Genomic DNA, 27,825 nt, shown 5'->3' with positions numbered 1-27,825 from the left:
GAGGTGCAGCCCCATCTCCACCCCTGTCCCTGTCCAGGCACATTGAAGCAGCCCTGCTCTTCTACCCGGGTCTCCCACACAGAGACATCAGAGGGTCCTGTGAAGGATGCACAGGGAAGAAAGCACCCAGCCTTCGATAGCCCTGCCTGGGCTGCTGTGATTTAGAAAGCAGGTAGCAAGTCTGTTCCTGCTATGCTCAGGCCCTATTTTTATTAGTTTCTTAGCAGCGCGTGTCAGGGAAAGTCCTGAAGCTCACCACAAGGATCATTTATTTCTCTTTCTCCTTCCCTCCCCCAAACTAATCCCATTTCACCGCAGCACTGCCCAGCAGCTCCCCTGCCTGCATGCTGCCTGCTGTGCTCCTTCCTGCTGCCACACTGCTCTGAGGCCACTGCTCCTGCCCTACAGAGTGTCCATGTCCTTGTGTAAGTACACAGGTGTGTGTGTGCAGGAAAAGCAGGGAGGGAAGGGAAATAGCCCCAGGCTTTCTGCAGCCTTCTGCAGCTGCCCAGTGCTGTAGGCAGCTTTAGCTTTGCAGAGTGGGTGCCAGGGTCCCATCTTTCACTGACGGGTGCTAGGAAGCATTTATGTGTTACTGTGAAAGGCATTGAGTGACCTGGCATGGGTGGTCTCAAGGGGAGGAAGAGCAAAGGCGATGCAGGTCTCTCCTCCCTCCCATATGCCTTCTTTAACCTGGGCTGTGCCACCACTCGCTGCGAGCCTGGGGCTGGAACCTGGGTCCCCAGTCAGGTCCTGAAGGGAGCTCCACCCTGATGGCTTCAGGAGAGCCGAGCCTGGGGACCCACAGGCTTCGCCACTGTGTTTTCAGTGGAGTGAGCAAAGGAGGCATGTGGTCATAATCCTTTGACAGCAGAGCTGGGCGCTGCTTATCCAGATATCCAGTCCCTGCCCTGACACCCATGCCCCAGTGTGGCCCTGAGCAAGCTGTTTGGTCTCTGAGGCTGGAAGCGTGCTATATGGTGGTACCCCTGGCCTTTGGTGAGAGAGATGTTTCTGGTTCAGTCTGAGGTTTCCTAGCAAGCCGTTTGATAGCTGAATATGTAGAAGTGGATGGAGGATTGATATTTGAAATGCATTAGTGGATGGAGGAAAAAAGTGAGTCCCTCCTCAAAATAGCAATGTGCTAGCATGGGCAGCAACCATCTGTCCACTGCGCTGGCTGGCCTGTGCCAGGCAGCACACAGCTGGCATTGCCAGGGGGGCACCGCTCTGCTGTGCCATGCCGGGCTGGTGGGTTTTTTTTTTTTCAAACTTCTCTTTTATTGAAGAAATAGCAGACATTCCCAGCCAGATTTGCTGCTGGCATCATCCCAGCCACATTGCTAGAGTAATGCCAGGAGCCAATTCTGCTCCAGGGCTTGACTGTCATTCGAAATGTGAAGCGGCACCAGTTAAAGCCGCTAAGGTCAGGATCCTGCCAGCCACGGAGGAGGAGGAGACGGGAGACGGGAGCGCAGGCAGGGAAACGCTGTGCAAATGGAGCTGTTTGTAGTAACCACTCCTAAAACACTGCGCTGCACAGATTGGGATTGCAGGTATTTCCCATACCTGTCATGTAAAGCTCTGCTAATCCAGCAGCATTGTGGTTGGCTTTTTCTCCCACACCTGCTCTGCTTTTTCCCAGCAAGAGAAGCATGGATCAGCAGCCCCAGTTCACTCGCCACTTCACACCCCTCCCTGCTTGCATTTGGGAAGAGTAGGCAAGCTTTGGTCTGGGAGCCAGAGCGTACTTGGGAGCCACCCCTCCTAACTCCCAGAGACTCAGAGCTGAGAAACTCACCCAAACTCAGGGGAAGCTTGCACCAAGATGGGGCGTGCTGCATTTGTTAACCCCCATCCCCCTCCTGGTCCTTTTACTGTTTTTCTTCCTTTAGGAAATCAAGAAATGAGTTCTTTGCCACCTAGCATGTCAGAGGAGCCTGGTGCTTCACAGCTGGGGCAGCCCCTGCCTCACCCTGCCCTCTTTGTCTGTCACTGATTTTTATTTCCAAGCTAGCTCTTTATCACCAGTTTAAAAAATCCCCACAACCATTTCTAATGCGTCTCAGGTATAATCTTCCCAGGGAGGCTGCGTCCCCTCGCCACGTGCTCCCTGCACTCCTGGAAAGGCTGGGCTGATTGCATTCATGCATCAGTGTGCAATCATACGGCCACTTCCCTCCCTGGAGGATTTCTCTCTCTGCAGGAGGATCCCTGAAGTCAGGGGGGCAGGGGAAGGATGCACAGGGAACAGCAGTGGCAGCCCTGGCCGTGGCTGCTGGGTACATGTGTGAGGCTGGTATGGCAGGGGCAGAGGGACAGGCAGGGGGAGGAGGGAAAAAACCAGGTAAAGAGGAAACAGCTCAGGCCCTTTCTCTGTGTCCCAGGTAGGCTGCATCACCTCTCTGCACCCCGGACAAGTGCACACCTGGCCCCACCAGGTGTAAATTAAGGCAAATATCTTGCACGTCTGTACCCTATCTGCAGGTGAGACACACACCAACACACAGTTTCCAGAGGGGCTAGAGCAGTAAGGGAGCCTGTGGTGGATGTGGGCACAGCAGTGCAGCGAGGCTCCACATAACCTCTCCAATCTTGGGGCTCACGGCAAGCCCCCCTCCTGCCCCATCACCAAGGGTGCTGGCTCCAAGAAGAGCATGAGCATGGCTTGGAGGCTCTCCGGCAACCCCCAGCATAACTACAAGGCAGCGCCCTGCCACGGCCACGCTCCTGTCCCCACCACCAGCATGGGAGCGTGCCCCAGCTGCTCCTGTCCCGCTCCTTAATTTTTATCCAGTGTCAACAGCTGCTGCGCCACGCAGGAGCGAACCGGAGGAACTGTCGGCTTTAAACTGGCTCCTGGAGAGACCTCCCGACTAGTAAATTTTCCAGCTAATCATGTCCCAGTAGAGGGGACACTCACAAATCAGCACAGCGCCCGGCGCTCCGGAGCAACACTCCCTCCTATGGGTACAAGTAATCCTTCAGAAGAGTGGCCGGGGAGAGGGGGGTGTTTTTCCCTGTGTTCTCAGTTTGCTAACTGCAGGCCTGTGACGGCTCTTCCAGGGTAGCTGTTATCACTGCTCCTCTTCCAGAGGCAATTAGCCTGCTTCCCCCGCTGTTTGCACAGGCCTCACGGGCAGCAATGGGGGCGATGGAAAGATGGGAAGTTAAACTTGATTGCAGAGCCACAAAATCAACAGGATGACAGCAGGAGCTGAGTATTGCGTGAAATAGGATGTAAAGCTCATTTTCTTTCGTTCGGCAATGGATTCATTCCCAGCTCAGGGAGAGCTGCTGGCTGTAGGTCAGACGGCACATTGTCTTCTTGCCATCAGGCTTTCACTCTGCCAAAACCAGACCAGCCAGATGCTTTTATCAGAGTGATGACCCATGTCTTGGGTCTGGAAAGCAAAAGTCCTGGGATATTGTCCCCCTCCATGATGCAGGTGACAGCACTCCACACCCCTGCAGAGCATGGGACAGTGGTGGCCATCCCCTGCGGATGGGCTGTTTCACTGCGTGGCGCAGGGCTGTGCTGTCAGACTGCAGCACAAGGCTTTCCACAGGCAGTTCACATCTCCTCATTCAAAATGTCCCCCCAGTCCTTCTGTCCTTCCTCTCTGCCTCTGATGGGGTGTGAGTGGGTTTGGGGTATGTGGTGCTGGACCAGCAGGAGAGGGATGACACGGTGCTGAGGTGGCTCTTTGCACTTTAGTTTTCTGTTGCAGCCAGAATGCATTATCTGAACCCTTAACATGCATGAAACACCCCAGTTCCAAGCTGAGTCCATTCCAGTCCCACTTCCACTGTAAGCAGCAGCAGGATGTAAATTATGAGTTTCCACTTTTTTAACATTATTCCTGGTTTTGTCAGGCTTATCCAGCTGGTAGCATTTCCCAGGGAAAGCTTTTGCCTTCTCCTAGTGCCCCAGGGGCACCTGAGAGCCAGGCTAGGACAGTTCTGCCACTTGTGCCTCCCACAAGCCCTCAACTGCTCAGGGAGGCTCCTGCGAGGAGCAAGGAGATGACAGCTGCTCCATGAGGAGCCCTTGCACCGGCATGCCCCCTCCTTCCCTGTGCTGTCTCCTCTAACCTGTGGCTGGAGGGGAGGGCAGCCCCCTGCTCTTGCTGCCACAGGGAAGAAAGGCCAGAAGGGAAGCTACCTGGCAGCCTTGGTGTTAACCCAGCATACGTCCACTATGACTGGCTGGGAAAGCGCAGCCTGACACCCGCCACCCATCATTCAAAAGGGGCCCTGACTCCATGTTCTGGTTTGGGGGGCACACGGCCCTCGGCACCTCCCCTAGATGCAAAGACCTGCAGCAGGCACCTGCAGGTGAGTGCGTCAGGCTTGGTCCTTGGCTGTAATCCAAGCTTGAGTCCCTATGCCGTTTTTCCCTGCTGAGACTTTGGGCACTGCTTGTCTTTGCTAGAACCCCTTTAGGGATCAAGCCCTTATGCAAGGATGCTGCTGCCTCTTCCCATAAAAGGACTTTGTCATTTCTTCCAATGCAAAGGCTGAGGAGCATCTAATACAACAGTCAGCAGGCTGTTGCAGAGAGGATGCCTCTTCTCCACTGGCCTCTTGCTGCCTCCATCCAGGCAAGCAGAGGAAGACGTGCACGTATTCACACCTGAGCCCACGCTCACCTGCTGTTTGTGGGAAAAGTCCCTTGGCAGGGGGAGGCAAGTCTTCTCCTGCTCTGCAAAGTTAGAGCTGCTGGGATATTCCCATCTCCTGCCAAAAGCACTGCTGCTGAAATCACATTGCTGCAAATAAAACCGTCTCCTGGCTAATTACTAGGGAACGGTTCACCTTCTATTTTTAGACAAGCTTGCAAGCGTGCGTTGAAGATTATCCTGCTCCTGTTTCTCTCCCGTCTCTTTGCTATGCATGTTTCTCTTCCTTTCTCTGCCTCGCTGTGAGTTGCACTGAACCAAGCTCAGCTTCCCCTGGGGTCGTGGAGCAGAGGACAGCCATGCACTTGCATGCCAAAAACAGTGATTCTAAAGCCATCAAGAGCAATTGCTTTAGCATTAGGTGGAGAGGAAGCAGCGTTTAGCAGAGCCAGGAGTTGCTTCTCAGCTTGCCATGCCCAGCCTCAGCCTGCTGAGTGCTCCCTCCACCTGGCCACAGCTAGGGACCTGCTTCCATCTGCTCAACACACTGTTCAAATCGTCCTGTCCAGGTTCTACAGTCTTCCAAGACAAGGGGGAATAATAAAGAAGGAAAAAAAAAAAAAGCTCTTGCCTGTGGGGCAGTGAGCACATAACATGGAAGCAGGGGGCAGCTGGATGGGGACAGAGGTGGGCAGGAATAACCGCACGAGTTGTAAATCCTGCATGTGCAGCGGCTGCAGGAAAGCATGCCATGGCAGTGCTGCTTGGCACAGAGCTGCACGCCATACTCGTCCTGCCGTGCTCACAGCCGCAGCAAAGAACGAAGTCTGTTCCACTCGCCTGCCAAGGGGGACCAGCCAGCATCGCAGCAGTGCTGGTGCTGCCTCAGGGTGGCAGTCCTCCCTGCCAGGATACCTGAGATAGCACGGCTCAAAGAGCGGGGGTAACACATCCAAAGTAACCCTGGAGCCTGCAGGCATCCCCCCTCCCGCGTGCACGGATGCAGGAGGCCCCAGCCAGAAGGAGTGCATCCAAGCCTGCTTGGCGGGTTAACCTTGGTCCCAAAAGTCGGTTAGGCAAATTAGCACAGCGTTTTCCCTGAGCTAATTAACTTCCCTCACAGCAGGGCTAATGAGCTCCATCGCAGCGCTTGGCTGTGGCAGCTAGCTGGCCCCTAGGAGAGGGGCTGGCCTCGAGGGCTCACTGCAGCCTGCAGCATCACAGACTCCCTCCAGGAAACCCCCCTCTCCAGCCCCCACTGCGCAGCACCACTGGCCCAGGAGTAGGGAGGTCAGTCTTCCCCACTGGCCCTGGGGGCCACCTGCAGTTTGGAGAGTGTGTGGGAGTTTCCATCTGGCACCAGGCGGGTCCAGGATGCTCCTCAGAGCAAGGCAGTAGCAAGCACAAGCCTTGGCACCTCGGAGCAGCTTCAGAGGGACATGGCTGGGATTCCCTCCACCGGCGAATGAGAGTGTTTGCGAGCTGCCTTTCAACATGTCTCTTTTTTGGTGAGCATGGGTGCAGTCCAGCCCTGTGTCCAATAAAGTCAGTGGCCAGTTTTCCATTTATTTCAGTGTCCAGCGAAGCAAAATGTCTTCAGTATTCTCTTCCTCTCCTCCCATCCCCGCAAACCACATTTATTTTACCCTCCACTCGACTCTTCCAGGGATCGATGGGTCGTCAAGATGATGAGTTAGTGCCTGTAGTGACAGTGGCACTTTCCATTACTGCTGATATACCTGGGGGACACATGTCTCCCAAAGACTCATCAAGGGGGGGAAATTCAACAAAGAGGCTAAAACTGTCATTTCAGTGAAGCCACCCCAAAGCCACAGTCCTGCAGTGCAGACAGGACCTTCCCAGACTTGTGAACACCCCCTGGACCCTGGAGAGCTCCAAGGACACCAGCACAGGCACTGCAAACATGGAGCTGAGTACAGGCTTGCACCTAGCCTACTGCTGCTTTGTGGGGTTTTACTTTCCCCTTTTCACTGACTGATTTTCCCACGGAGAGCCATTTGAGTAAACACTTCTAGCTGGGGAATGATTTCTTTTCCTGCGTATCTTTCATAACTAGCAGACACTGGGGTTTTTTGAGGTTGCGTTATTATGACGTTTTAATTGGCTCAGGACTAAGCAAGTCTCAAAGCCCATTTGGCCCCGGCGTTTTCAGGCAGAACTGTTTTCTGTCTCCATTTTGATAGATACTTTACAGTGGCCAAAATGTCCTTGCATTAAATAAAACAAAACCTCCTCTTCTTTTACAGCTCATGGGTGATCTGGTTCCTTCCCTTTCTGCTTTCATTTCACCTTGAAACATGAACCGTACCTGTTCCCCCATCACGAGCTGCCCGCCCCCGCGGGGATGGCTGCAGGGTGAGCGAGCGGCAGCTGGGCTGCCTGTTCCCACTCGCCTTTGTTTCACTACGGTGCGTGCAGGAGCCAGGTCTGAGCCGGCACACTGAGTAATTGCAGGATTTCAGTCAAAGAGGAGGCTGCAAGTCATGAACCGCTAATGAATGGGTGTAGCTGGAAGGGCTGGTGGGGCCGGTGAGGGATGCTCAGGGCCCGTGGGGTGACAGCCAGCCGTGTGTTGTGGCAAGGGCACTGGCTGTGCCACTCCAGCAAGGCTGGAGGATGTATCTGAAATGTGCCACACAATGTGATGTCAGTGGCAGTCAGCAGTGAGACAAACCCCCAGTGGCAGCAAAGCCCACACAGATCATCCCCACGTGCAGCAGTGCTAATCTTTAATTTGTCACACCTGCATGGCTCCCCGGCCTCCTTCCTCCCTGCCTTTTCTTTTTTTTCCAAAGGTGCTGGCTTTGACACTACCTGACACCCCGATGCTCCCGCTGCTTCTCCAACACCCCCCAGCTACCCCTGGGCTGCCCTCCTTTCCCATGCTTCCCATCTAGGGGGCTGCAACCCACAGACCCTACTGCCACCTGGGAGCCACCCCGCTGCCCTGTGCCTCCCTCCCACCCTTTCCTGTTGAGATTTCCCTTCAGAGCAAAGCTGCTAATTGCTGGGTATCAACAGCTCCCGGAAGGGTCTCCAGCGAAGCCAGAGACGACCGCCTGAATGCTGGGTACAGTGCTCATCCACCTCCGGGTCCTGCCCTCTGCAGCGAGAGCAGCAAGCAGCCCTGGCCACCGGCACGCTGCCTGGCTCGTTAGGGTCACCACCAGAGGGCTTTTAATTAGCGATGGCCAAAATGCGCAGATCAAACCACTATGATGGCCCATGCCACGGCTCTGATCCAGTGACACAGCACACACAGGCACCAACCTAGGGACATGCATCATTTATCAACTCCCCTGCCTGGAGCACTGCTTGCTTGCAATAGCAAAGATGCAGCAGCTCGCCGAGCATCGGAGGAGAAAAGCGACAGAGCCGCCAACTAATACCGCACCGCTACCAATACAGTGCCTGTCTGCCCCAGTCTTCCTTGGACTGGAAACCTTTTTGGTCAAAAAACCTCCAGTTTGCTTGCGCCACGTCTCAAAATCTTTTGGGTTTTGGCTCATTCTGAGCTAAGCCACTGAGAGGCTCCGGGAAAGGAAAGGTGCGGGACGGGTGTCAGGCAGCTGAGGTGGGTATCAGGCCTGCGTAAACCCTGCCCTGGGCTTGGGTGTGACACACGAGTTGATGTCTGTAATGTATCACCCTAGGATCTTGTGTCAACAACTTCCCTAGCTTCATTTTTTTTAACCAACCTGCCAGGTGTTACTGCAGTTCATGACCTGAGATCCATTTGTTTTTCTTCTGACTTTATGCTTTCAATATGATTTACAAAAATTGCTTATAATAAAGCTCATTCAGCAGCTGGATAATGGTTGTCAGCGAGTTAAGAGACACTGTGGTGTGTTTAGCACAGAAGCATATTGTGTATCTGGGTCCCAAAGCTCTGTGGTCTTGGGTAGCTTCTACTAAGGGTGGGATGTGCAAAGGTACCTATGAGGTGCCAACAAGGTCATTTGTTGCAAGGGACATGAGGGCTGCAAAACTGAGGAGGGACAATAAATGGCCTCAACAATGAATTCACAGCTGTAAATCCAGATTAGGAGAAGAGTTCAAGGTCTTGGAAAGGCTGCATTAATCCCTTCCTAACCTTGGCCTTAAATACTTGAGCGTCTGGCTCTCTCCCCACTGCATCCCCATCTGGCAGCTGTGACCTGCCTGCTGGGTGCTGCGTGGGGCCAGGGAGGGACACCGGCTGCAGCTGCCCATAGGACCTGACAAAGCAGGTCCTCATCCCTCAGAAACATCTTTTTGTCCTGATGTTACTTGCATGCCTAGAGCACGGGCGCTAAGAGCATGGTGCTTGCAAAGCCACCCCTGCGGGTGGGAGCCTCTCCTGGGCAGGAGGGGAGGGTCTTCACCAGCAGTGGGGCTCCTTCCTTACCATGCCTGTGCCCCAGCAGAACCTGCCCTTCTGCTCACCCTTTCTTGCTGGCATCACCTCAACCACCCTTCCTCGTTTTGGGATTTTTTTTTTTTTTTTTTTGAGTTGGACAGAGAGATGCTTTTGTGGCTAGCAGCTCTTGGGTTTGCCCATCATTCTGCCAAACTCGCTCCACATAAGCCAGCACTAAGTCTGTGGGCTAATTGGCTTTATTTATTGTCTCTTTTGCATAGTGCAGGGGGTTATTTGCTGTTGCTGCTGCTTTGCTTATTTGTTTGGGGCAGGGGTTTTGTTTTTCTTTTTGCCTTCCTCTCAAGGGCCTCTGTAATTATCACCTCAGGCATCAATTATGGCTCAGCAGTGCTTTTGGGCACTGTCCGAGTTTGGGAATTGAACAGCCCTGGGGAGGGGGAGGCTAGGCAAGGGAGCCTGCATTGTGCAGATGCCACGGGGTGATGCTGTGGGGAGGGGCTGGGAGCACCACAGGGATGAGCTCTGGGGTTTCATAACCAGGGCTTTTGGGATGTTTGCTGTCATAAAGGTCTCCCCGCTGAAGCTGAGCTGCATAAACTGTTGGATAATCTGTGTTAGAGGCTTTTCCTCTCTGGCAGGAGAGCTGCTGGATGCCAGCCACATGAGTGTTTCATGCTTGCAAACCTCTACTTTGCTTCCCAAATTCAGCCGCTCATAATTCTGCCAATTTTGCAAACAAAAAATTGGAGAGTTTTTTGCATGGTTTATTACCAGTAAAATCCTCTTGCTGTTTTTTTTTTTTTAATTGCCAAAAAGTGCAAAGAATGTTTCATTTCTCCTGAAACATGCAGAAAACGTATTTTGTGGGTTTTGGTGTGGGGTTTTTTTTACTTGTTTCCCCTGAAATGGAGGATTTCCATTGCAGCTGTCCCATGACTTATTTTTCTCTCCAGGGGAAAGAGGCTGGGAAGGAGTTACCTTCCCAGAAGGTTGTCTCAGGATCAACACACCCAACTTCATTACACTCCTGAAAAAGTATCACTGCAGAGCCCAAAGCATCACTTGGCAGAAAGAATGTGCTCATATCAGCTGTCTTCCCTTTCATCCTCTGCTACGCCATCTCTTCAGAAAATCAGGGTAATTAATGTAGCTGTGTCTTGTCCTGCCTAACACTTTGCGCTGTGCTTGCCATGTGCTAAGAGCCGTCTGCCTGATTTCTGGTTAGTGTAGATGGAGGGGAAAGAGGGAAGCAAGAAAGATCAAAACCAGAGTGATGCTGTGCAAAAGACCTGAAACTGCATCTGGGCTCCCCACCACAGCCCCATCAAGGGGCACATCCCCATGCATGAAGGGGCTGGCCGCAGGGATGCTTGGAGCCCAGGGATGCTAGGGGCCCATCTGCCTTGGAAGCCATGTCCTAGGAGTCAAGCAATGGGATTAAGAAGTCAGCCAGACATGCTGTCCGCTGGGTAAGATTAGTCCCTGCTAAAGCATTTCTTAATCCTAGGCGCAACTGAAATAATCTAAGCACAGATTAACCAGGTCCAGCTGGAGTTAAGCTCCCTGCTCCCCGTTTATTTTTGGCAGGCAGAGACTACTACTGCTCTGGTGCCTCATCAGATGTTTGCACACCAGACGCTGCCCAGGAGAGTAGGATTTGGAAACTCAAGTGTAGTAGATTCACTTTGCAACAGAGGTCCCAAATCCTGCAGTTTTATCACAAGTTTTGTGATACAGGGTGGCATTTTGTTCCCGGGGCCCAGTGTCTCAGATTTCTCTGACTGCATAATAAACCATCTTTTAGCTTCCAGGAGAAAAAAAAAGAAATTGTTGGCCCTCAAAATGCAAATAAAAGTGTCAATATGAAGCCATCTTCAAGAAAGCCTTTCCCTAGGGCTTTTCTGTGGGGTAAATCAGTGACTAGCTCAGGGAATTACCTCCATCAGCCTTCCACACAGCAGTATTTGAAAAGCTACAGGGTTTGGGGAGAAAAAATATAACTTCATTCCATGAGTCTCCTTTTTACTTTCTCAGCTGAAGGCTCACGTGTGGCTGGGCCTGGACACAGGAGCTGAAGGTCGTTTTGCTTTCAGGATCTCCCTGCTGCAGCATCTTGATTTTCTTTACGTGAAACTATCAGTGAAGGCTCGTTGAGTTTGTAAAGCTTTGAGAATGTTCCTATTATTCTTAGATATTACAAAAGCTTGCTTTTCAAAATAAAATAAACTCTGCCAAAATCTCATCATCTGCCTTTAAGTAATCAAGGAAAGGAACAGCATAAGGAGCATTAAAAATGTAAACTGGTATTCCCAGACCCTTAAAGCAGCTCTGGTTTTGGGGGGTTTGGTTGTGGTTTTTTTTAAGAAGAAACATCTAATTTTCAGTCTCTCAAACATTTCTGGATTGTTTTAAGGTAGCAAGAACACTGTGGCAATGACTCACATTACTGCATTTCGATACGTCCCGTTGTCATCTCCAGTATGAGACACTTTGCATTTTGGCTGAAATATAACTTTCTCACAGGCACATGTATGCATGCATGCATCTGTGTCTCTGCACAGAAATCATATACTGTGAGAAAAAGCTGGGTGCAGGGTTCTCTTGGAGCTAGCGGCTCCAGCGTGCTGTGTTAAGGGCCGGAGGGAGCTGCTGGCATGCCATGCAGCCAAAGAGGCTGTAGCAGGGGTGGCACTGGGTGCTGGTAGCACTCCTTGGGTGCTGTGGGATGCTCTCTCCAGCCTCTCTGCATACGTGATTGCTCTGCAAGAACTGTCAGCTCCGAGAGAGGAATGTCCTGGGAGATATGGGGCAGCTCAGTCCTCTCTTCAAAGAAGGGCCCTGCCCAGGGAGGGCAGCAGGAGGCAGGCACAGGTGCTGACCATCCCCAGGGAGTACCCAGGCACCTCAGGTCTAAACCAACAGGAGCCTCATCCTCCCGCACTGCCACGTTTTCCTGCTGCTGGCAGCCATCCAGGCTTGTTTTATTGCTTCAGTCTTAATTTCTTGCAGCAACAGGCTGGCTGGGTGAGTGGGCACCTCACTGTTTAACGAAGAGCCACGTCTCCATGCTGCATCCTGGAAACTTCTGCATGTGTTTTACAAAGAGGGACAGGTTAAAGAGATGGATTTATTTTTCCCTACAAAGGCCAACACTAGACTGCAAGATGATTGATCAAATGGTCTTTTTCCCCATTTACTGCCCTTCCCAGAAACCTGTTGTATCTGCACTGCAAACACCTCCGATGGGATCTAACAGCTGTGCCATGCACGCAGTGCAAATGCTGCACACCTCAAATGTGTGATGCCTTTATCAGCCTTCTTAAGCGAAAGGTTGGAATTAGACACACACTGTTGCCACAGCACTTTGTAGCCACGCAAGCCTTCTGTATACCAGCAACACTCCGCAGCATCCTGAACGCAGAGCTGCCGGTCCTGCGGCAGCTACGGGGATGAGGTAGGATTGCTGCTGCCCCTTTCTCCTCCCACCATCCTGCTTCCTTTGGATGCATGCTTCCCTTCCCCAGTCTCCAGTGGGATGAAGCAGAGGGCAATCAATTCAGGGAAAAACCCCCACGAGTTTCCCAGGCAGCACCTTTTCCCCCTTGGGGAGCACAGCATCATGGAGCATGGTTATTAACCAGACAGTCCTGAAGGACATTTAAAAATAAATGAAAAGGGCTGTTCCGCTCCTGCAGCTGATTACAGGCATGCCTGTTGGTTTTTTTTTTTCCAGAGAGTGGAAAAGAATGCTTGGAAAAAATTCTGTAATTTTCCCTTTTTGCCAGATCAGGCCTCTGTGTAATAACAAAACCACGGTGCTCACCGCTCGCTGCTCTCTTTGGGACACCCAGGCTAAGCGAAAGCGCGTAAATCTGCGGGAGGCCTGGGGCCAGAGCACAGCTGTCCTGACATGCTATCCGCCTCCCGCCTCCCTGCTATGTCTTTAGCATCTGAAACGCAGGAGACACGCAGATCTGGAGGTAAGCCCTGGTGGGAAGGAGAGCAGCACCAGGTCCTGCAGGTCACCAGTTAAGCATTTCAGCCCAGAGCAGATCTCTCATAAGCCACTTTTTGGAGATAAGCTTATCTAGACCCGACAGCTGAATTTAACCCTGAACTTTTGATCTTGATTTTTAGCCTCGGCAAGCCTATACATTTCCTTGAAATTATACACACTAGATTTCAGCTCCCCTGTTACAACGGCTCCACCGCTCCCTTAAAAGGGACCTGCACGGCTGTGCATGACAGCATCATCCAGTAATGCCCTTGGTTTCACAGCCAGCCCTGCAAGTTAGACAGGCTCCTGGCTGGGGAAAGCCTTCAATTAATGACAGTGGGGCTCCAGCAGGAGAGGAGCTGGATTTTACACTTCCAGTGATAATGCATTTGAAGGTAATATTGCACAGGAGTGGATTATAACCCCAGCACTTTGCTATGCGGGCTTTTGGAAATTTGTTTTCAGTGCATAGAGGCAGCTAGAAACGCTCTTTCTCACTGCATGAAAAATGCACTTGGTAATAGTCTTTCTATTTTTTTCTTTCTGGACAAGCTGACTGCGTTGGGGCTGTCAGAGCCATGACAGACTAGCCAAGAAGGGGTTTGCTAATCAGTTTTCCTAGCATCAAATCAGCATCTGCTATATATGATCAAGGAAATTGAGGAATCTCAATGTTTTTGCAATATTGCTTAGTTGGCCATGAAATATGGGTGGTTCTGAGAGGAACAGCTTATTTCTCCCTCACGAAGATAAAGCAACTTTGGCTAACGATGAAGCATCGCTGCACGATGAAGCCAGCTAATAGCAGCGCTCTGATGAGGGCAGATACACAGCAGCATCCCAGCAGAAGGGAAGGGAGGCGTAAACAGCTTTGCAAGTAAGACATTATTAATATGGTTGAACTACAGAGGGCAGAAGGGATTTCTTTTCTCCTCTTTCACTCCAAAAGCAATATTCTGAAAACGTCTAGGTTCCCATGTTTAGCCAAGAAATTAAACTCTTAGAAATTTAACTGGATGTTTTCTAGCTTGAGTATTGTTTGGTAGCACACAAGACCAGTGTTCCTGGGCAAGGCAGTTGTCTGGAATTGGGCTGAGGAAACACTCTCCTGGCCAAGGGGTGGATAAATAGTATTTAAACAGAGCCAAAGTCCTACTTTTGGAAATTATTTGGGGCTCTACTTGCCCAGGTCGCTCCTGACACTAGGGTCTGAGCTCTGCAAGCTCTCTATGGCTTCTGAAATGTACCTTCTCCATTTGCCTAAACAGGTCTGTAACACTCCCTTGTTTAAGTCTATGACATTTGCCACAGCAACAAAAAGCTCCCGGGGTCAGTGTGAAGTGCCATGACTTTGTGGAGTTCATGGAGACCAAGAGGCCCACAGCAGCTGAGGGCCAGGCCCTTTACGCTCGAGGCAGGGCATATATCCACACTACCATGGGTACCCCAGCCCACCTTTGCAATGGGAGCACCCAGCTCTCAGGCAGCTTTTCCTGGTCAAAGTGATCTCTCGGTTTCTGCTTGGCAAGACAGCTGTGGTAGCAAAGACGGAGGAATTTGCTTCCTTCCCTCCCTCCCCAGCACTAGCATTTTTTCCTAAGGGTGAAAAAAAAATAATCCCAGAGCCTACCACATGCCTTCCCTCCCTCTCCATCCAGCTGGCGAGCGGGGGAGTCACCGCTATGCAATGGTGGGGCTGGCTGTGGGGAGACTGCTCCCAGGGCCAGTGCGGCAAAGCTCAGCACTTGGATGGCTCACAAGGGAGGGAACAGCCTAGTTTTTGTGGCCCTTGTGAGATTTTTAGGCCAACCACAGGCCGGTCAGTTGAGATCCATGCTGAAAAGTGCAAACCTGTTCCTGGGACAGAAACACATAAGCCCTTTTTATCTAACAGCCCTGTGATATAAGCAGCAGCTGGGGATTTATGCTGTCTTTGAAGTAAATTGCATCCCGCTGCACTATAGCATGAAAGTTAAGATTTACCATTGCCGGGACACTGAAGACCCTGGTGGAAGCAAGGGAATAAATAGTGCGGCACTCTTCTTGCTGCCTTCTGCTGTGCGACTCAGCTTCACAGACCTTCCTCCCCTCTCCGCCCCTGCTTCCACTTGCATTGTGTCGGGGAAGCAAATTGGTCACATCTGCATCCAGCCAGAGAGGAACAAATGTGCTGGCTAGGCAGCGAGGAGCTTTCTGAGGGGGGATACCTCAAAGTAAAATGAAAGGCTGGCCATCAAAGGTAGAAAACAGACCAGTGGATGAAAGGGATTCTTTGCTTAGCTTTGGTAAGGCTATGAGGTATTAATAAAATTTAAAAAAGCACAAGAAAACTGGGGCATCCAGAGCAGCACGTTTTTTTCCCCCTCCCCTTTCCCTTCGCTCATCCTCTGTCATCAGCGGAGGGGAGGGATCGGCATCCCCCCATGCTGCGGCAACCACTGTTTATCTTCACTCCTCAGGACGCTGCCATTAGCAGGGCTTCAGTGTGCCGTGATGCTTCATCATTAGCTGGAGGTGCTTGATCTGGCTGGAGAATAAATGAGCCGTTCCCCCCGAAGAAACCCTTGCGTTTCATGGCCAGCTGAGCAAATATTTTGAAATATTCCATCTCTGCAATTTCAGCAGGCAGATAAAACAAAGGAGGATCTGATACAAAAGGGCTGAATTCTTCTGTTTGCTCTCCGGCAACCCCACCAAAGCCAGTAGCAGTAACAGGGAACTGAGTTCAGCACAGCAGGGAAGCACATGCATAAGTCCCATGGAAAATCCCTGTGGTCTTTACAGTTAATCATGTCCAGAGGTGGACAAGCGCTCAACTGATGCGCTGAATCATGACATACAGGCAATTACCCTAAATCAGAGCAGTACCTTCCCATCCCAAAAGGCTCCATTGTGCTTCACCAACTCCTGAAGGGAAGGCAAAAACCCCAAGCAGAAGCACTGTGGTGTAGGGAGGATGAAACGGCCAGGTGTTCTTCTGCCGCCTTTCCAGCACTTTTCTAACCTCGTGAAAAGTTCTGCCAGCTCTTTAAATCCAGGCAGTTGAGATTTACAGCTCCAGGCCCTCTGGGCAGCTTGCTGAGTTTACTCTGGGCTTCTCCCAGCCAGCTGCCTCAAGCCCCGCAGACAAAGTTTCTCAGGGGCTGAGACTTATGAACTGGGCAGTGTTTGGCCTCCTTCCCTCTGACTGCAAATATGTGTCTTCCCCTCTTCTGAGCATCCTGGCCCCCTTCTCAGGCACTCTGCTGAAGCAAAGTCCTTTTGCCACCCTTTCATTGCCTGGGCCCAGCATGGCAGAGGGATGCTCTTCATGCATGCTGACAGAGATCCAGAAGAAGTTGCTGCCTGCTGGGAATAGGCCTGCCCTCACCCCATGCCACTGCCAGCAGCTCAGGCACCTGATGGGAGTTTGGCTCCCAGAGCATCTCAGCTTGTGCTCGCTCGGCATCAGCAAGGAAAGAGCCCCTGAGGAAGTATGTTTGTTAGCTGCAGCATCTCTCCTGCTGGCCAGGCTCCCATGGCTGCACAGCCAAGACCTTGGAAAGCTGGGTTATCCAGCCCCGGGATGGCAGTGCTTCGATCGCCTCCAGGCACTCAGCTCAGCAGGATTCCTCGCTGCACCACTCTGCAATTGGAAGCATTTTCCAGTCCACCACTTGCTAGGAGAAGAGAAATACCCAAAATGAGAGTTTTTGTGGGGAGGGGATGTGATGCTGGGGTGGATGGATTGGTGTCTGATAAAGGAGAAGGAGACCCCTTCCCTGGCTGCTTACACTGTCTCTGAAACAGGCACTCCCATCCCAGGAACAGCTTTGGCATCCATTTATAGGATTATAATATTACCACACATAAAGACACAAGCTAAGCTCTATTTTTCATTTGTGCACAGGGGAAAAGGCAAGGCAGGAGGAGGGCCTGTGTATTCTTGTTTAGGAGCCAAAGACTAATGTACCCAGCAAAGCAAAATTAACACAAATACCATGATTATGCAGGAAAAAAAAACCTGCCAGAGAATGTCATTTCACCAACGATATCCTGCAGTTTCCCACCGGCAAGAGTTCGAGAGGTGGCATAGTTACAGAGTACATCAGGGCAGGCATTTGACTGGAAGCATTAAATACCTCAGAAAGGTGAATGGCCAAGGTCTTTCCAATAATTAAAATGTGTGCAGTCTTCATAGACCAAGAAAGGGACAGAGCTATTGTTTAAACAGGTAATTAGAGCTGTATTTTAAGCAAACTTGAGGAAGTAACGAGCTCTCTCAGATGGAGAGAGCAGCTCTCCTGCTCCTGGTTCCAGCATGAATAACTATTGTCCCTCCACTCACTGGTGGGGGACCGCCACAGTGCTCCCAGCCCCACTCCCTGGCAACTGCGTCTGGGTGGGGAAAAAAAAAAATCCTATTTGATTTCACATTTTTCACTCCCTGTCTCCTTCCTTCTGCGTTCAGGTTCAAGAGAATTGGCTGAGCCACTTTTTTTTATTAGAGCTGTAGCAGGAGGGAAAAAAAAAAAAAAAAGGGACCCAGTCAAGCCCCAAGGGAAGGGAGGAAATAGCATGAGCCAGCGCTTGCTTGCTCGCACACACACGCTCACACTCTCTCACACTCTCTCTCTCACACACACACACTCCCCATTCACACAGGAACAGCAAAAGGGCAGCCATCTGGTAGAGCTGGCATAGAGGCAAAATCAGGCACCCCCACCCCACAACCCAACCCCAGGAGACTAGATAGTCTCCTCGGCAGCCAAATCCATGTGGAGGAGCCCCATGGATGTGCCATAATCTCTTTCTGGACAGCCAGGGATGCGTATTCTTCTGTTGGAAGATCCACACTGGAGCTAGGCAGGGAAAGACCTAAAGTCTTCACAGTGCTGAGGAGGGGGCCAGGGAGCCATGCTCACCCCGGCTCTGCCTCCTGCAAAGGGCTAATCCCTCCCTCACCTCCCTCTAGCTGCTGGCTCCAGATCCCTTTCCACATGAGCTGGGGTGGGTGGGTGGGTGGGGGGTGGGGGGAGATGCCAGCTTCTAATTAACCCCCTTGTACGCAAAACCAGAAAAAACAATCAGACCTGGGGGAAGGCAAGGAGGCACCTTTGCACCATCAGCACAGTCTTCCATGAAAAATATATAAGGGCTAGACATCAGCGATAAGGAAACAGGAGAGTACGAAGAACTGCGCTCAGCTGCCTGGCTTTGCAGCCCACGTTACTTGGGTTGCTCTGACAGTCCAAAAAGAAAAGCCTCAAACAAAATACTTTGAACTACAAAGGGCTTTGGGAGCTGCCTGAAAACCAGGCTTGTGGAGAGCAGCAGGGTGAGGGCATACTGCTCTGACATTGAGCAGGGCGAAGCAAAAGCCCCTGGAAAGCAAAGGGCAGGTCGCATCTGGGAACAGCCCATGGCTGTGCACTGACCACAGCGATTGTCTCATGCTCTGTTTGTTTGCAGCCTGGCTTCAGAAGCCAGGCCCAAAGTTTTGTATGGAAAACTCAGGATGAATTTTTGCTCTGTATTTTGCTCCAGAGGAGAAGACTGATGCCAGCAAGCATGGAAGGGCCAGCCTGTTTTGAACCTGGTCATCTCTCACCCCTTTGGGAGTAGAGCTGGAAGACAAGGCACAACACAATGATGAAGGACATCCTTACCCCTTCAACAACTCACTACGCTCAGAGCCACCTCTTTGACGGTCAAGGAAGGCTTTGGGTAGTTCCCTGAAGCAGTTTGGCTTGCTTAGATTTTTTTCCTTAAATACCAGGTTAAATTATAATAATGACAATACCTGCAACATGCAGAAATCTTCTTTCCTCTTTCCACTAGAAAGGGTGGGAAAGAAAATGAGTGAGAGTATCTTACTGCTGGTTTTGACTGCCCACACGGTACGGCGTGAACTTCAGAAATAATTTCTATTTCTTGTGTCAGGATACCAGGAGGTTTTGTTGCTGCCCCAGCTCCCAGAGCCCTGTAATAATGTGAAACTGTCGCTGCTCTCATTTTCTGTAACGCTATTTCCTGCAAGAAAGCTGTGAAAGTGTTAATGGTGGGTGGAAAGCAGGGGGAAGCTCATCTATGTGGTCTGTAAAGAGCCTAAGGTCAGATTTCCTGTCCCCTGTGGCTGGAATGCTCAGCACTGCTCCGGGGCTGGGGGTCTGGCTGCTGGCAGGACCCACCGTGCCAGCGAGCGCCACGGCACGGGGCCGGGGAGCGTGCGGGGTTAGCCCGGGTCTGCAGGAAGCTCCCCCTCCTGACTTCTTGACTAAAACCACCGAGAGCTGTCTCGGTGGCTGCCGGTGTGTCAGTAGCTGTGAGTGTCCGGCTGCCCTACCGGGGGTCTCACCCCCAGCCCGCGGGAGCCGGGGGCTGAGCGCATGGTCAGAGGGGAGCTGAGTTTCGTGGGGCCGGGTTGCACCACTGGAGCATCTCGCCGCTCTTCCCCGGCAGGGCTGGGCAAACCCCGGGCTTTTCCCAGGAGAGGGGCCAGCCTCAGCAGCACAGAGCAAAACAGCTCCGTCCCCTGACCTCCACCGTGGGCTGACTCTTAAACAGCTCAGAGCACAAACATCCCGGTGACTCATACTGCGAAACTGGGGTATTTTATTTATTTTTTTTTTTTTGAAGTAGGCGCGCTGCTCCATCAGTCAATTACTTGAAGAGCCGCTCTAATTTGGCACCAATTGTTTCCCCAGCTGCTGCTGCGTCTGATCTCTGCTGTGGGCAGCAGGAGCAGGCTGCCTGCACTGGGGCGGGAGCACTGGCTCCCAAGGGGGGAGGAGGCTGCCCGGCTGAGCAGCCCCACGCCCGCAGAACAGCACTAAAAATGCAGGCATTAAAAATATCTCAGGGTCACAGGTGATTGCTAGATAATAAAAATGACTTCGGGAGGCGGTAATGGGAGGGACAGGTCCTGGCGGCAGGGGAGCAGCCAGCCAAGGCTGGCCTGGCCACAGTGGCTATCTGTGAGCCATAGCTGTGGCTGCCGCTGCTCAGTAATGAATGTGATGTGACATTTATGGCTTTTTCCACTGTGGATTTTAAATTGTTTCACAAAGGTTGCTTAACAACACTGTCCCCTTCCTCTCTTCCTTTCTCTCCCCACCTCCTATTTAATATAAAAAATAAGTGACTTCTCTCCCATCACACGAGAAGTCAGCGGCTGAGCCAGCAGCAGAGCACAATTCCCCAACCTCTGTCTCCTGCCCTTTAGCCCCTACAAGCACTCCCTTTTTTCCAAGAAATCCAAGAATAGGAGCTGTACCACGACAGCTGTTTCTAAGTCAGTGAGGACTTTTGACTGAAAAAGAAGAGGCTGGCTTTCAGCGAGGAGCGTTGATTAAAACTGCACTGCCTCCCAGGCATTGCGAAAGGCTGCGGGTGTTGTGGTGAGGCAAGCGGGTGTGATGCTCCCCTCTCCAGAACAGAGATACCCAGAAGCACGAAGAGGCTTTGGCATAGCTCCAGCCAAATATGTGTCTCTGGGCTGTAGCTCCTCTTTCACTCTTGTAACACAAGCATTTCCATATTCTGTCGCAGGCACGCATGCATGCGTTCACACACGCACATGCAAACGCCCACCTCATCCTTCAGTGCTGCCACCAAACTGCTCCTCCAGCTGCACCCGCAGGCAGGCAGGCAGGCAGGCAGGCTCCCCACACACCCGTGGCAGAGAGCAGCCCCTGCCTGCACAGCTGCTCATCTGCACTCCTGCTCCTCTGTTTTACCTCCTGAGGCCTGTTCAAGTTGGGACATATACAGCAGCAGTTCCAGCCAAGGGCAAAGAAGCAGCACAGTCGTTTTGGAGGAAGCCCATCTGTGCTGTGTGCAGTAGAAGAGATGCCTGTGGAAGGACAGGCTGCAGCAGGAAGGCAGAGCGTGACATTCCTGCCCTTTTCTAGTACAATTCTTGGACTAGGCTGTGAAGTTTTTAGCATGTCCTCACAGTGCCTAAACTGACTTATGGCACATGTAACTCTTTTTTCTTCTTGGTGGGAAAATTAGGATTACTCAAAGCACTTGCATTCACACATGCACTCATACGTGCACATATACCCATTTGTATGCCCTGGTGCTGCCTGTAGCAATACAGGCTCTCAAAAGTCATTCCTGCAAGTTTGCTCCACCAGACTGGACCTTTCTGCCTTACTCTGCCAGGACATTGTCTGCTGAAACTGACGCATTGCCCAGACAACAAACAAACCATTGCACCTCATCCACAGAGTTCTCCAGGAGCTCCAGGTGAACCTCCTGCAGTCTTGGATTCAGGCCACTGTGTCTGCAGGTGATGAGGCCTGAGACCCAGGACTTGCTTTGATGTGCTCACAGCAGCTCCTGCTTGAAGGCACTTGGGCTCCACATCAGGTGGCATCTCCTGAGGGCAGGTGACTCCCCACCAGAGGGGAGGAGATGCAGACCCGTGCCAGTGAGGCTGGGTCACTCTCCACCAGGCCAGGCAAGAGAGTCCCAGCCAGATGGAGCCAGGAGAAAGCACTACCAAGTTGTTGGCCAACTTAGGATGTGATGTTGGCTTCACAGGAAGCTACTTGGCTGCCTGTCCCTGAATCAAGATTCAGTGATGCCAGGAGACAGGCACAGCAGGGAAACTGAAAGCAAAAAATGGCAGAGTGGATGGCAACTCGACATTAATTCATTTTTACCATATGTCTGACTATTCATTACACTCTACCATTCTGTTATACAAGACTCCTGGGGGTCTTCTGTGCCATTTTATGGCTAGCAGGGTTCCTCTATGCTTGCGGCACCATGTTACCATGCGCTCAGGCTAATGGCTCACAAGGTCCAGTGGCAGAAGCAGCCCCATCCCGTGCACAGGCAGCTACTGGCAGCGATGTACTCGGGCGTTCACAGCCTGTCCCCGGCACACCACAGGCCTGCCAGGTCACCTGGCGCAGGGGTCTGTCCCCTGGGAGCACGCACAGGCAGGTGACACCTGCTGCAAACACACTCTGGCACCTGCTGAGAGACCCCTACTGAGAAGCAACGGGGGGGGGCGGTTTATGGATTTGCAAATTATTCTGTATTTCTCTGCGGTCTCCCTCTGGAGTACGTTCCTGGCACGGGACCAAGCCCCAGCTCCAGCAGCAAGCGTGATTCATCCTGGCAGGCGGCGGTCTGGGAGGAGGAGGATCACCCGGGCTGGGAAGCCAACACCATGGCTTTCCTGCGTGCACTGTCTGCAGTGGCAGCAACAGCTGTTTCTCCTTGTAAAGTGGGAGGATTGAATTAGCGGCCCCATTGCCTGGATCTAGCTGTCCAGACCCCTGTGCGCCCTCATGGCTTCTCACCCTCACTCCCATCACATGCACACGAAGCAGCAGCGCGCTGCCTACACGGCTGCCTGCACTCTGCCCTCTCTGTATGCCTCCTGAGCAGAGCTCCTGTCCCGAGTCTGCGCAGACCTCCGTCTTCTTTAGGCTGCAAGACTCTGGACCAACTCCTCGTGGATAAGCCCCTCTGAGGGACATCAAGGGGAATCAGAGGGCATTCTGCACAGGGAGGTGCAGGGGTCTCTCTCTGGATGTCAGTAAGAAAGGCATGACAGCAGGTAGTGTAATGATGATATTGCTTTATTAATAAGATAAAATAAGAAGAGGAATACAAAGATAAAGTAATTATTATGTCCTTTCAGATGCTGGGAACCCCACATACGTGCTGCATCGGTTGGCCTCCAGCTGAATAGCCACAGCACAGACTGCAGATCGCATCAGTGAGGGGATGGGTCTCCCTCCTGTAGCATGGTGCCTTTAACCTCACATGACAAAAAAAATCATATTATCTTCTTCCAACAGGCAGGGACATTCTGTCTTTCAGGATGTCTGCCAGAGCACACCACCAGTGACACCAATATCCATCTCAGCATTTTCCCTCATGTTGCTGCATACATGGGTCTGCAGCCTCCCCAGGACAGGCCCCAGTAAAGCAGACATGGCTTGCTCAATGTCACTAGCTCCTCAAATATAATGTCTTCCTCAAGGCTCCCAATAGGGAGAAGACCCTTATTTTTCTTTCTGTCAGACATGTCCTTTTCCGCTAAGTTTTTGTGCCTGCTAGTGATCACAGACTGAAGCCCGACCACAAAGGCTTTAGTTACCCTGTGTAATATTGATGATAAAAAATTGCTTCAGTGTGTTATTTTTCTTTTAAGGGGTGCCAGGTGGATATACTTGCAGGCCTAGCATGGACTCAGTACAGCAGTGACCTGTAAAGCACAGGTACACGTATTTCCTGGAGCACCTTGGGGATACTGAAATTGTGTCTGATGTGAACAACTATTTAGCAACAACTGTATCAAGACAATCAAGACTTCCTGTGTCTGCTTCCTTTGCCATCAGCGACAAAATAAAGCTCCTCGCAGTCTGACATGCCTGGGACCTGGAGAAAAGCACCCAAGCAGCTGTGTGGGAGAAGTCCCAGAGGCTGCAGGGGGAGATCCGATTCCCAGTCCTAGGGTTGCAAGCCATGCAAAGGCCAAGACACACATGATTGAGAGCATAACTAATATTTTTGGCGTTTGTCCCTAAGGCCACTTGGTAACCCACTCTTGGAAAACTTCTCATATTCTGCTTCCATTCTGCTGAAGTGTCTGATCCCCAGTATCTGCACTCCTTCCACTCCTGCACAGCCAGTTTTCCAAAGAGTTGGTGCTTTACTGCAGAGTGCTTTCATTTGAGATTCCCCATTCTGTGCCAAACCAGGAACTGGGGCAGGGTTGAGGGGAGAAAAGTCTTTTAAAAGCAGTATTTATATCATTCACTCAGATGCAGTCTTCTGTGGCACTAGGATGATCTCCAGAAAAGGGGGAATAGGCTGCAGATACTCCCCTTAGTTTGCCTGGGAGCCCAGAAGCAGATTTCCCCTTGTGCTGTGTTCGATTTCTGCAATATTGGCTGCACATAGGAGCGGCTTTTTCTTCTGTGGGAAAGGAAGTGTCCCTGTTGAACGCTTCTGGAACCTGACTTTATTTTTTCCTTCTTCTTCTTCTTTTTTTAATTCATCTCCCACGCAGTTCCTTGCAGCTCTGTGCCTTATGACAGCAGGCAAGCCTTTGGGCGGCACGCCAGCAGTACGAACCAGCAGCGCTTCCTGCCAGAGCCAGGAAATCTCCGCTGCAGCTTGCGGTGCTGGGAGGCTGGCTGCTGCCCTCAGCGAGGCACGGCTCTCCCCACCCTTCCTGCCGGTGGGATGAGAGCTGCTGATATGCCCAAGGAGGGATTTACTGATCCAGTGTGCTCCCTTTTCCAGTTCACAAACTGTTCATCAGCAGCCTGCAACCATTTCGCGTTTATTTAATTTAATGAATGAGTTTCACTGAGAGGCGCTGCAAAAATTCCACATCTAAATCGGTATTTGCGTTCGTATTGGCATATTTCCTAAGGAACCTGAAATCATTTATGTTGCTTTATTGGCTGCCTGCTATAGCTAATTAACAACATGAATTAGCATGGAACAGTCCCAAATTCAATTCTTGGAAAAGCACATAGTTTTTGTCCCTGAAATTAGAAGGCGTCAAATCACATACACAGCACAACATGTATGATACATATGATACATACATGTGTGATGCACATACACCAAATACAAACCTAAGCAATCAGAGATGAGAGCTTACTGACATTAATCCACTTCAAATCATTGTTCAGACTACTTGAGAGACAAACATGCATTCAGTGACCTTGCAGAGCATGCAGTTCCTCAGCTGATGCGACACAGAAAGCTCCTGAAATAAATGATGACTAAATCCTTACCAAAGAAACACGTAAAAAGGATGGGTTAGAGAGGTACCCAGATGAACCCCAATAGCCACCAAGAATATAGGAAAGGATCACATCACTTACTTCTTCTGGTGGAGTAACAAGTAGTAAGGCTAATTAAGAAATACCCGAGCAAGGCTTTCGTGAAAGGTCTGTTCCCGAGGAAGACTCCAGCTCCTGGAGGAGCCATTGCAGAGCAGCCCTGAAGCCAGCCAGGGGATGTGGGGGGTGATATCATGGGTATGTGCAGACGAAGCTCGTGTCAGCAAGAAGGAGACTTGCAGCCCCTGCGGGAGACCTCGCCAGCGGGAGGCAGAGCACCAAAGGGAGGGCCAGGAGGGTGAATGCAGTGACCGGCGTGATACAGGGCTGGGACAGGCTCTGTATTAAAAGTGTCTCTGCCAGTTCCTTGGAAACAACCGAGAACTGAAAGCATCAAAGAAATAAAGCTGTTGCCAGCTGGAGGAACAATAGGCGAGCCAGAGCTATCTTTAGCTCACGGGATTAAATTCAAATTGCAAATGCAAAGGCCTGGAAGAAAAGGCCTTCCTGCACTACCGAGCGCCAGCGTCAGTGCACAGCACAGCACAGCACCAACAAGCATCCGCAGCTTCTTTGTCATCCGCTGTCATAACCTTACCCAAAGGAAGGGTAAAAGGAGAGACAGAGGGGAGGGGGAGCCCATCCCTGCCTCATGGCAGCTCTCCCAAAAGACCAGATTTTCCCCTGGGAGGGATGCTCCCAGGAGTGTGCCGTGCCTCAGCAGAAGTCTTGCAGACTCCAGCATCGGTAACTGTCCAGCTACAGCCACACAGACCTCAGCGCCTGCTGGTTTTCCCTGCTTCTTGTTCAAGGAGGGGGGAGCAGGCAGCAGCTGGATGTACAGGCAGTCAGCACAGCCTCCTGCAAAATCATCAGGCCTCCAGGACAGCAGTGTGGGACTTGGTTCATCTGTGATTCTGAATTTGATGAGAGATGATAAAAATTGACCCCATGTACTGTTTTCCTCTGACACCTTCAGGCTGGGTGGTAGCTCGTGCCGACTCAGTTTACGGGCAGTGGCTCTGAATCTCTGGCCTACTGACAGCTCCCGAGGGTCCCTCTCAGCACAGCAGAAGAAAGCAAGTCCTCAGCAGCGGTTTTCAGGCTTTTCCCCTTCATCAGAAATTCTGTACAGACTGAAAATTAAAGAAGTTCAGCACAGCTCTGTGGCAACCGGGACATAGAGGAGGACTGTTGGGAACACATCCCTGCTGCCAGCCTCTGAAAGGGGGTGTTGATGTGCAACCCTAAGCCAGATTTGGCTAGTTTAGGTTGCATTAAGGGACACATTGTCTTGCCTTTAAGACACTTTAAGATGTTGTCTTAAAGCATCATCTCACTTTAAGACGTTGCTAGAGTGTGCTAGCTAAGGGGCTGACAGCTCACTTAGGTCTGACAGCGCACATCAGGCTGGCTGGCCATGGGGGTACATCTGCACCGTGCCCTCCAGATAGCTAAGCTCACTCCCAGCCAGCTCCCACTGCTCCTGGCTGCCAGCGTGACCGATAACCCTGCCGTGGAGCACAGGGCAGTCCCGGCAGAGCTCTGGGCTGCCGCAGCTATGCCGCTACCTGACTTCATTCATTTATAGCCATCCCCGGTGGCTGCAGAGGGCTGGGGAGCAGGGGCTGAACCCACAGGGCTGCAGGCAGCACTGCCAGTTCCTGCTCACACAGCAACTTGCACTCAACTAAGCACAGATTTTGAATCTGGCTCCTGCGGTATCAAATTGGGAAAAAAGCAAGCTGCAAGTTAGGGATTGCAGGCATGGCAAAGAGAGAGCAGGGGAGGCTGTTGCCTGATAACTTGCCTAATGAATTGCAGGCTTCTAAGCTGGTTTGTTCGGCTGGGGAAATCCAACAAACACCTCACACCCAAGCGCGAGGAAATTGGTTTAATAGTCTCGATGCCTGTAATGAAACACCACCAGGGAGCAGAGGTCCCAGCTCTCACCTCCATGTGCAGTTTTCATGTTATAAAAAAAGCCAACTTCTCTATGATTCCACCAAGTGTTTCGAGGTGTTGTTTTAGAGACACAACAACAATTTTTAATAACAGCGTAAATGACAGTCGCAGAAGATCAAGCATGTAGCCGTCCAGCTAGGGCTATGTGCAAAGCCTGCCAGCAGTGCAGTGATTTTTAACTCTGTGCTGCAGTCATCTGCCTTTTTATGTTTGTTATTTTGTTTTTAGGCAGCCGATTAGTGGTATCTGGAGGGCATTTGCTACTCAAATACTCAGCCTGAATGTGCGTGAAAGGAAGGGCTTGAACAAGTGGCTGGGCTTTTTTAGGAGGAAGAAAAAGGAATTCCTGCTGGCTGCTGCAGCGCTAGAGCTGGGGGAGAAGGCAAGGAAAGGAAAACCTCCACCCCAGCCCTGCTTGCCGAGGGAGGGGAGCGGTGCAAGGAAAGCCTCTCTGCGGTGGGGCAAGCTGCAGCTGTGGCGACGTGCTGGCACGGCCTCCGTCCTTGGACCGCCAAGGCAGATGTGCCGGCACACAGCGGGTTAACAGCTAAGTTATAACTTCAGCTGTTAAAATTCATGAGGTGTAAAATACAAATTGCACGTGGTGGATGAGCTGTCTTTAAAGTTTATATATTACTTTCCCCCGCCCTGCTCTGGTTCAAACCTCTGTTGGCACAAGCTAATTAGAGCTCACCAAAGGGGGAAGTGCGGCCGTGGTGGGGCGGCGCAGGTTAGGGGGGAGGTCAGCCAGGGCCCCTCCAGACCCTGTTTATAGATGTTTGGCTCCGGGAAGCCAGGGGAAACCCACGTCCTCCGCATGCATGAACAATCTCAGATCAGAATTAATCGTTTACTCTCTCTTCTTCCTCTTTCAGACTTCTCAGTTTGAAAGATACAAAGCACTGCCTTTGAAGTTTATGCTCTTTTGTTTGATTATTCCCACCGCTCGATTTAAATGATTTTCCTATTAAAAAAAAAAACCAACCCAAAACAAAAAACCAGCAAAATATTTAAAAATAGTTCCCATATCAGTAAAGGTTTTGCATGGGGTTT

The 27,825-nt window shown here is 51.4% G+C and overlaps 2 long non-coding RNA genes across 2 annotated transcripts; one reads left to right on the top strand and one right to left on the bottom strand.

Annotated features, from left to right (window-relative positions):
- The first annotated feature begins 337 nt into the window (after positions 1-337).
- On the top strand, positions 338-11,229 carry LOC114017418 (uncharacterized). Its single transcript, XR_003562486.2, has 3 exons — positions 338-425; positions 9,957-10,140; positions 11,038-11,229. It is a non-coding gene; the product is annotated as an uncharacterized LOC114017418 (long non-coding RNA).
- Positions 11,230-22,565: 11,336 nt separating this feature from the next.
- On the bottom strand, positions 22,566-26,038 carry LOC114017665 (uncharacterized). The gene is made up of 2 exons (XR_003562848.2): positions 24,894-26,038; positions 22,566-24,731 (listed from the first exon to the last, which is right to left on the bottom strand). It is a non-coding gene; the product is annotated as an uncharacterized LOC114017665 (long non-coding RNA).
- Positions 26,039-27,825: the final 1,787 nt, after the last annotated feature.

This window comes from Falco cherrug, chromosome 2 (assembly GCF_023634085.1).
Source record: "Falco cherrug isolate bFalChe1 chromosome 2, bFalChe1.pri, whole genome shotgun sequence".
Classification (NCBI taxonomy): Eukaryota; Metazoa; Chordata; class Aves; order Falconiformes; family Falconidae; genus Falco; species Falco cherrug.
Note: the sequence above shows the minus strand (reverse complement) of the source record. Positions and strands in the feature narration are given on the sequence as shown.